This window comes from Heliangelus exortis, chromosome 3 (assembly GCF_036169615.1).
Source record: "Heliangelus exortis chromosome 3, bHelExo1.hap1, whole genome shotgun sequence".
Lineage (NCBI taxonomy): Eukaryota > Metazoa > Chordata > Aves > Apodiformes > Trochilidae > Heliangelus > Heliangelus exortis.
In genome coordinates this window covers 35,765,420-35,775,500 of record NC_092424.1, presented here as the reverse complement: position 1 = coordinate 35,775,500, position 10,081 = coordinate 35,765,420, and the positions used below count along the sequence as shown (strand labels likewise).

At 39.5% G+C, this 10,081-nt stretch overlaps 1 long non-coding RNA gene across 3 annotated transcripts in view; it reads left to right on the top strand.

The window, feature by feature from the left end:
- Window positions 1–787: 787 nt before the first annotated feature.
- Window positions 788–10,081, top strand: part of LOC139794495 (uncharacterized) — a 28,184-nt gene continuing 18,890 nt past the window's right edge. For 2 of the 3 annotated variants that reach the window (XR_011725146.1, XR_011725145.1), the window contains exon 1: window positions 788–945. This is a non-coding gene — a long non-coding RNA (uncharacterized lncRNA). The remainder of the gene's footprint in view (window positions 946–10,081) is intronic. The other variant, XR_011725147.1, reaches the window with a different exon arrangement.

The following is a 10,081-nucleotide window of genomic DNA, read 5'->3' as shown; positions in this document are numbered from 1 at the left end:
TCTCCCACTGCCGCCGCAGGAGCGCAACGTGAAGTGTGTACGGACTGGGGAGCCGGGCGGGGCCAGCGCCCTCCGCCTGCTGAGGAGAGCGGACCGCACCCTCGGGGAGTGCCCGCCCGCCTGCTTCCGCTGTGAGACATGCTGCCTGCCTGCCTGGCCGCCTGCCTCCGGGGTGAGGGGCTGCCCGCCCTCTCCTTTCTGACCTGTCTCCCTCCCCAGTAACCTGCACCGCAATGGGTTTGTTTGCCAGCTCTCCTCCCACAAAGAGAAATTAGGCAGCTGTTGGAGAACTATTTATCGTTAATACTGTGCTGTTTCACAGCTCGAGGAGCTTTACTTTTCCCCAAGGTCTGCTTGGCACACGCTTTGCATTTGTCCCGACGGTCTATAGATAAAGCAAACAATAAATGCAGTCTCCTGGTTTGCCTCTGACAACCTAGTGTGTTTTTCTTGTATTGCTCCAAATTCCACTGACTTCCATGAGACTCGAGAAATCAGGAATAACCCCCTACTTTTGTGCCCTTAGTCAGTCCACTACGAACAACAGCCTATTACAACTGGGCATAGCACAAATGATAATACGGCAAGGTTTTTTTACAGTTGTGTATATATGTTACATATAAATGATGGTGGTTATGATGACTTCTTCTGCCTTCGGTTTTACAGACTGATGAGAACAATCAGAAGTTTTAAAAATATGAGAATATAGGCTATAGTATTTGATTTTTCTTTTTTTCTTTTTTTTTTTTTTTTCTTTTTTTTTTTTTTTTAATCACATCCAGGTATCGAGAAAGAGAAGACAGGGCATTACCTAACAGGGTGAAGAGGCTGTGCAAACACACATGGACTAATTCAGTGCCTTGCAGCTCTAATGGAAGGACAGACACCCTGATCGCTCTGGAGCAGTAGCAGCTTTACCTGTGTATGAATTACTTTCTAATGTAGGTATGTTTAGCATTCATATTTTAATCTGTTTTTCAGGGCATGGCATTTTCATATTTATACAACTTAAGGATTGAAGCCAGATGCTAAAAACAATTGCCTTAAAAGCCCGCTCTTTGCCCAGAAAAAATTAGTTAATCTGTATATCTGAAATCTGCTTGTTGAAGCCAGCATAGAGGGCTCAGACAAGGGAACTACAGGCTGTCTACTGCTCTGTTATGCTTTCTGGACCCATCACTTAACCTGCCTATATCTTAGTTCCAATAAGCTGGAAGTGCACTTAACCTGCCTATATCTTAGTTCCAATAAGCTGGAAGTGGTACCATGTCGTATCATGCAAATGCTCATGAATAAAGCATCTGCAGTCTCTGAATGAGAAATGTTGCATTTTGGGTTCAAATAATCTGCTCCTTTGCCAGGCAGAATGCTTGAGCTGTGCCTCCTCATGTACAGTCACGGCAAAATTTACTCTGCTCTGAGGCAAACTATGTTTTAATTTGGCAGACCTTAAAAAGAAAAAACATATCAAGCTAAAGAGCAAACTGCCTTCACTAGCTTTTCTGATATATTTGCTGGATACTTATATATGTTTAAGGTTTTTATTTTATTACATTAACATGCATCCCTTGTAACTTCCATTACATAAGCCTTTTCCTACCAGGAATTTAGTTAAAGAATTAGTTAAATCTTTAGTTAAATATTAGTTAAAGAAAACGCTATATGACAAAGGGCTAGTTTGAGACCTGCAGTCAGAAACTACAGTGTAATTAAAGTCACTCAAGAAATACTGACATTGAAGTCTGCCAGTCACTGCAAAATAAATTATTTTGCTGCCTCCAGCATAGCATATAAGATCAGATATAAATGGGATGCAAGTTCTGAAAAGGAAATTGGCCTGTTAAAGAGGAACAGATGTACTTACTGTATGGTATAGTCAGTAAAACCATTGCTGTTCGTGCTAGCAACTTTTTTTGTCAGTTGTTGGGTAGCCTTAAAACCTGATGATGTTTCACTGAGGGCCATGTGCAAAGCAGGAGAGGAAATATAATGTGGTTTGAATGGAAATCTATTTTAAAACTTATTTCACTAAACTGAGATGCTACTTCTTATTCTAAAGAGAACAAAAAAAAAAGTGTCGGTGGGAAGAAAGTTGAGAGCACAGAAGCAACATCGTTAGTAGTAAGGAGGAAAGTTTTGTTGTCAGTGTCATTTGCTGCAAGCAGGATAATGGGAGAGGGACCTGGGAGTCTGGATTGACAGGAAGCTGAACATGAGCCAGCAGTGTGCCCAGGTGGCCAAGAAGGCCAATGGCATCCTGGCCTGTATCAGGAACAGCGTGGCCAGCAGGTCCAAGGAAGGGATTCTGCCCCTGTACTCAGCCCTGGTGAGGCCACACCTCGAGTCCTGTGTCCAGTTCTGGGCCCCTCAGTTCAGGAAGGATATCAAGGTCCTGGAGCAGGTCCAAAGGAGAGCAACCAGGCTGGTGAAGGGACTCGAGCACAGATCCTATGAGGAGAGGCTGAGGGAGCTGGGGCTGTTCAGCCTGGAGAAGAGGAGGCTCAGGGGAGACCTCATCACTCTCTACAACTCCCTGAAAGGAGGGTGTAGCCAGGGGGGGGTTGGTCTCTTTTCCCAGGCAACCCTCAGCAAGACAAGAGGGCACGGTCTCAAGTTGTGCTGGGGGAGGTTTAGGTTGGACATTAGAAAGAATTTCTTTACTGAGAGGGTGATCAGACATTGGAATGGGCTGCCCCGGGAAGTGGTGGATTCTCCGTCCCTGGAGATATTTAAAAAGAGACTGGATGTGGCACTCAGTGCCATGGTCTGGTAACTGCAGTGGTAGTGGATCAAGGGTTGGACTTGATGATCTCTGAGGTCCCTTCCAACCCAGCCAATTCTATGATTCTATGATTCTATGGAGAAAGTCTTCTTCATGCCAGTGGATCCACTGGTGTGTCACTAGAGGGGATCTTTTGTCCACATGAGTGGTGTTGAAGCATAACACCCCAGAGATCCTGTGGAGTGTCAGTATTTGTGAAGTACTTGAACTGTGCCAATAATAGCCACAGACATCTGATTTAACTACACCCAAAATACACAGGAGCTGCCATTTCTTTTGTAGGTCAGTCATATGCTGCAAAGAATCCTGAATTGGAAATGTTTAAAAATCAGTATAGGGTACCATATAAATTCGAATTATCTCCTTTGTGTCTATATCACACATATTACATTCTGTTTATAGTCTAGTTAGTGCAACTTGCTCAGAAAGTTGTAAAGAAATAAGCAGTGGTTACTGTTTTCAGGGTAATTTTGTATATATACTTCATAGCTTAGGTTTTTTTTGCATTAAGTTGAAAAGTAACCTTTGCACTGTGTGAATAGAAGATATACCTTCCAAAAAGCTAGTGTCCAGTTGCTGCTACTTGTAAAGTAATAGAGAGAACTACCCACAGTTTCTTAGGGTGAGAAGGTGTGGTGACTGGCTGTGACTTTTGCAAGACAGCAAGTCTTTGTGGTAGAAGATAAAAATGTGGATAAAAATGTGATGACTAAGAGGAATCCTGAAGCTTATCAGATACTGAACTTAATAGATTTTTATGAACTTGCCAGTTAAGTGCTATGTGCTTATCCAAATGTGCAGGCATAGAGAAACCACAGGAACAGAGACAGGAAACACACAAAACAGAGAGGGAAATGAATTAGTGGGGTAGCTGTCCTACAGCTCTGCTCAGTATAGCAGAGAAAGGAGGGTCTGGGGGGAACAGATGACATCAGACACACAGCACAGCAAACACTGTGTTTCTTAGTCCCTCTTATTCTTCCTCCAGAGCCCTCTCTCTCAGTGTATGTGTGTAGAATTTGCATGTGCCAACCCTATGCTGTCTGGGTAAACTGAGGCCAGTTCCTATATTTTTAAGGCCAGGTCCAATGTTGTTTTGGCAGAACAAGGTAAAGACATTCTACCTAAGTATTAATCTTTTCATTAAGGTTTTGTTTCTTATTGAGGAATTTTTATTTTTGACCCAGAATTATGTCATTACTTTACCATATTCACAGAAATATTCACAGAAAGCATCCACTAGAGTTGACTGAACACTGGGTATCATTTGCTGGGCTTATGAAACAGTGGATATAAAAAGTTAAAAACATTGAGGGAGTCTGAGGGCTTCTAATAGATCATGGTTTAAAGGGCAGATAAGCCCTTAACAAGACACACCTCCAACATTGTATGACTACCTCATTAGCTTACAGGGTCTCTGATCTTTACCTACTCTTGCATATCCTGGTTATCAAACCCAGCCTTGCTCAGTAGCCAGAAGCAGCATTGTCATGATAGGCTATGCAGGTTAATTTTCCTGCTAAGAAAAGACAATTCTGGTGTTGAACTGTGTCAGACGAGTGCTCAAGAGGCCTGGGTTTCTCTGACAGGCAGAAGGACAGGGATTCACTGCCCTGTAAGCACTGATTCTCCTCCCTAAAAGCACCACCCATTCTGAGTCATCTGATCTCGAGAAGTACTGGCAGAATTGCAAAACATCTTCAGAGGGATGGTATGATCCAGTGGACATTAGACTAGGATTATTGAGTGAAATATTTGGCTTAAAATTAAAATTAAAATTTGGCTTATGATTAAAATGTGATGAGGATGGGTTTCTACTTTTGGGGATTTTTCAGTGTTTTTCCCCTTAGCGTGACAGGGTTATAGAGTATGAACTTTTATTTTTGCTGACTCATTTCCAGGTAAACATAACACATTATAAAGGTCACTTTGTTTTTTTAAATTCAATTCAAATTCAGTTCCGTGTAGCACTTCTACTGTGTATTGCATCTGCCATTCAAAATTTTTAAAACACAACTTCAAGCAAAGTTATTTTATGGAGTTCAGACACTGCAAACCATAATGAATTTTGGTCACTGTGTATGTGATGATGCTTTGCCACAAAGATCCAGATCCCTGCAAGACAAAAACTTACATTGACTTCATTGAAAGTAAGGGACCTTACATGCCTTTTAGTTAAGAAAATCTGCCTTTTCAGCTATGGCTTTTTATTTGAACCACTTTAATTTCTGATGACCTAAGCTGAAGCACTGAAACCCTGCAGATGAGGTACATTGGACACCTCACTCATCACAAGCCTCTGGATGCTCTGTACCTTGCTCTCCATTACTCTGGATGTTTTGTGGTTGATTGGGCATGTGCAGCAGATGCAAAGTATTAATAAATCTGAATTCTCCACTTACGTCTCTGGTAGTATTTTGTGGACACTTTGCAGAGATATAAATGGTAACCAGTGGAAATTCAGAGCATCAGAAATCTAATTTGCAGATATTTTAAGTTCTTTTTATACCAGCTGAAGTCAATGAAACCATTTTCTGAAAATTCAGTTCCAGCTATTCAAGTCCAGGAGGCAAAGCTGGGTACCCAAAATCAGATGCCACCTCTAAAAAGATAATTGTGATTATCTCATAGGGGAAGTCTGAGACAGAGCCAAGACTAGAATCTAAATAATCTGATACCCAGCATTAACCATAGCACTGAGTTTTTAATACCATGAGCTTCAATACTGACTTGCTAAATAATATATGCAGTTTTCAAAACTCATCCACAGGATATATGAAATAGTGTTTTGTTGTGATGCACAGAATTTGTTCAGAATTCTGATGGCATAAATCTTTACAGCACATCAAATTTTCAAAAACTGTTGTTGCGAATAAATTAATTCTTTGTTGCTGTGAAGTTAAGTTTTACATGAGTGAATGTTACTTTTAACAAATTCATTAATGGCTTTTTTTACCATCCTTTATCTGTTTTCTGCATTTTCAAGTCTGTTTTTCACAGAATATTTTTACATGGATATAGGCATGGTTAGTGTAAAAACACAATGATGGAATACTCTTGTTTAGAAAGAAAATACCATTACCTGCCGTTGGATTTTAAGAACAGCTCTTATTATATTTTTTGTAATAGAAAATAAAAAAACGGAAAATAAAAAAAGTTCCAGAGAACATGACACCTGAGGTAACAGTAATTTAGGTGCATTATTTAAGTAGTCTTTATTTACCTGTAGTAATGACTTTCTGAAAAAGTATGACCTGAACAAAATGAAGTCACTGGTAACAGAGCTGGCTTCCATTTGTGTACATGTATTATGTGACAATAAGGAGACTGAATTGATCAGAAGTTACCTTTGGCACACTGCTGTGATAGATTCTTACATACTTAGGAGCTCATTTAGTTTTCATAGAGATGACATCCTGCAATATTTCACAGATGTGATTCAAGATCCATTATAAATTTTAGGACATATGCAGGATTTCATGGAGTCTAGCTCCACATGAGGAGGACTTAAGGGGAGAATAAATAAAAGGTAGAGTTGAAGTGTGTTATAACGATCAGTTATTTTAATTAATTTGAAGTAAAAGTGTTCTGTGTACATACTAGAAACTAGAAAGCAGTCAGTCTTTCCTTTTCTAGACTAAGACAGTTGGGTGTTGTTCATCCTGGAGAAGAGAAGGCTCCAGGGAGACCTTAGAGCAGTCTTTCAGTATATAAAGGGGGCTTATAAGGAGGGTAGAGAAAGGCTTTTTATAAGAGCCTGTTGTGACAGGACAAGGGGTAATGATTTTTAAATTAAAGACAGTAGATTCAGATTGGATGTAAAGAGGACATTTTTGTTATGAGAGTGATGAGACACTGGCACAGGTTGTGCAAGGAGGTTGTGGCTACCCCCTCCCTGGAAGTGTTCAAGGCCAGGTTGGATGGGGCTTTGAGCAGCCTGGTCTACTGAGAAGTGTCCCTGCCTATGCAGGGGGGTTGGAACTAAATGGTCTTCTAAGGTCTCTTCCAACCCACACCATTCTGTTGTTATTCTATGATTTTATAAGCTGCAGTGGTTGAAGCAAGATGAGGTGTGACCAGAAATTGCAGAGCATGAGGCACCATGGAACCAGGACACATGGGCTTAGGAAATATGCCCTGTGGAAGGATATTGGAGAGATTCAATCCAGATTGACTGAAGAAATTAGGAGATGGAAACATCTGAACCTTGGTTTGCAGGGATGCAGGGAAGCCTACTATGCTGCTGTGGTGCAGGGTTTTTTCCAGGTCTTCTGCCTGATAATGCTGGGTCTGCAGTGCTTGGAGAGCTCTATATAGTACTTTGAAGATCAGGGAAGTCTGCCGAAATGAGACACTTTTCAGAATGAAGTACAGTGTCTTTCACTAAGTAGCTTTTCAAGAAGGCATTAAGAATTGTCAATATATGATATTGCTACGTGGTTTGCATTGAACTTCTTGCTTTTTTTTACCCTTTTGTTTTTAAAAAAGACCAAGTGGATTTTTCAGAAATGCTGGATGTTTGCAAAGTTGCTTGATTTATGTGCAGTGCATATGCTCAGTACAATTACTTCTTTACTGTACTCTCTATTTAGTACTAAGAATGGTGTGCTTGCTTTTTTTGCCTTTTAAAAATTTTTTTTCCTTCTTCCATGGCATATGAGAAATGATACACTAATTATTGAAGTGAGAGCTAGTGAGTACTACCCTTAAAATTCCTAACTGCAGCACTCTGGAAGCAACCCAGATTAAACAAAAGCCAAAAACTTAGTAAGATTGAGAATGAAAATGGGGAAATAGCTCAAATAAGTGGATGTACCGCTACCTTAAAATAAGCAAAACCTGTCTTATCTTGTTACACTAATAAATGTCTGAAACATTAAATTAGCAACTTTGCAGAGATTATTTGTCCTGTAGTTGAAATGAAATAAGGCAAAACAGAAGGGAGAGGGAAATAAAGGTTTGGGATTTTTTTGTAAATTGTATGTGAAGATTGAGTTTAGTCACAAGTACTGACTGACAATTTTCATGCTTCCTTACTGTGAGGATATTGAGGCATCAAACTAGATAATAACAGAGGATTGTGCATTTACTTGGATTCCAGTAGCTAGGCTTCTGAAGAGATCATCTCAGGTGTGAATAAAAGACTGAAGGGTTGTTGTCTAATTGATTACAAGCAAAGAACAGTCAGGCATTTGAAGTGTGCAAAGCATAAGACTGTCCTGTAATTTCTCAATTTTGTCAGTTTTGATGCCACTTGTTCTTAAAGTCAATATCAATCACTGGGGAAAAAAATACAAACTTTCTACCTTTAGTCTTTCTCCCGTTAGTCAACAGTTTATAAATGCTGTACCACATTTCAGATGTCAGTAATATGCTTTTATCTGGCAATTGATTAATGTGCATAATAATATGGATAAGCCTGTCTGTTGAAACACACAACAACGAGATACAGCAGCACAGTGCTGCTAAAGGAGCAAATAATCTCCTTTCTGGATTTTCATTAGGTCTACTAGCATTGGATATCCAGGGAAACACACCTCTTTGCAAGACAAATAAAAAGTATTGCATAGTTGCTCTACTTCCTTTAACTTATGTAAATATTTGTGCCTGATTAGTTTTGAAGAAACATCCTTTCTACATAGCATTAGCTTTACAAGCAAAGGGAGCACTAGGAAAAGCATCCTGGTCAGGTTACTAATCATGCCTTGAGTGACTAGGGATTTGAGACAGGAGATGGCAGTCTTGAGTAGCAACTCATTGCTGTCCTTGCTTTGTTAAGCTCGGATCCCAATTGGAGTCAGAGCTGGGCAAAAATAACTCAGGATCTGAACCCTTTTTCTTAAACATTGTAATGACAAAAATCTTAGATATTAAAGGTGGCAACAACTAGTTTTGTGCCTGATAATTAAAAATGTGGCTAAATTATTTAATAATTTTAATGTGGGGTTGTATAAGTTTTCCTGTTTTGTTTTGGTTTTTTTTATTTATTTAATATTTGGTTCAAACTATGCTAAGGCAAAGACTGCTGCACAGTGGAAAGGCAGAATTTAATCTGTTTCATTCTCATCTGTGTTTGTTTCTTCTAGCTAGGAAAATCATTTGCAAACAAGATTAATGCCCCCAGAAGTATAGTTTTATTTAAATAAGAGGTGTGTCTAATTCTAGTCACACTTTAAAGTATCCTGGAAGGCTGGGTGATCCTTCATCCCCTGACTGGGGCCTAAAAGCAGGTGATGAGGTAATTATGTCTTCCTCATGAACTACCACAAAGTAATGGTAAGAGAACCTACTTTTATTACTAATATCACTGACTGAAACTTTTTTATCGACAAATCAGCATAAAACCTTGCAATTACCAAGTCTCAGCAGAGAGGGGAACTTGATGACACCATTGTTTTTCCTCTGTGAAAATGCTTAGTTGGAAAAAGACAAAAAAGATTATATGAATCACAGTAGCTCCATGCAACATCCCACTTCTAATCTTTTTGAAGAACGTGAGCACTATCACTGGGACAATCAGAATGTAACCAAGAGAGTTCTGCATCTTTGCTTATTTCTGCTGGGTATTCACAATATGGATTTTTTCTCATAGACTTTATTGTAAATTTTGTATACCTATTGATTGGATTTCCCTACGGCCTCATATTTTAAAAAATATATATTTTAATGTAAATCTCAATTTACAGGTTTTTTCATTCAGATGCACATGAAAAGTTTTCCTTTAAAACTCTGCAAAGCAACAAATCTTTCAAATAATAGAATAACTTGCAATTCTGCTCTACCTAGAAAGTACACATGAATGTAAGCCTTGATCCATAAGAGAACTAAGTTTCTAAGCTTCTTTTTTTCTCACAGTCTTTTCTTCTTTCCCTGTGGCTTGAATCCTTCAGTTAGCCTTTGCATGAACAAATCTGTCTGCTCCACACAGACACGAGAGTCTACCTGGATGGATCTGACTGCAAGATCAGGTTTTCTGTAGCAGTCCTGTCCTGTTAGACACAGCAGACATTGTCAGGAAACTTTTTGCTTAATCTTTTTATTAAACAAACATTTTGCTAAGTTTGCATAGGCAGTCGCCCAGCCATGGCTTCCACACAGTCCCTTAATAACTGGCAGGGTGTGGTGATTACATTTCCTCAGAGACTTTTCCTCCATATGACTACTAAAGAGAAATTTATTCCTCAGTTAACATCATCACACTTGCTTTGCTTTGTTTCTTCACCTCCTTCATCTGTTGGAGATAGATCAGTGAGTTAATAGCTGCCTTCTTAGTGCAAAAAGAGAGTGGGGAACAGTTCA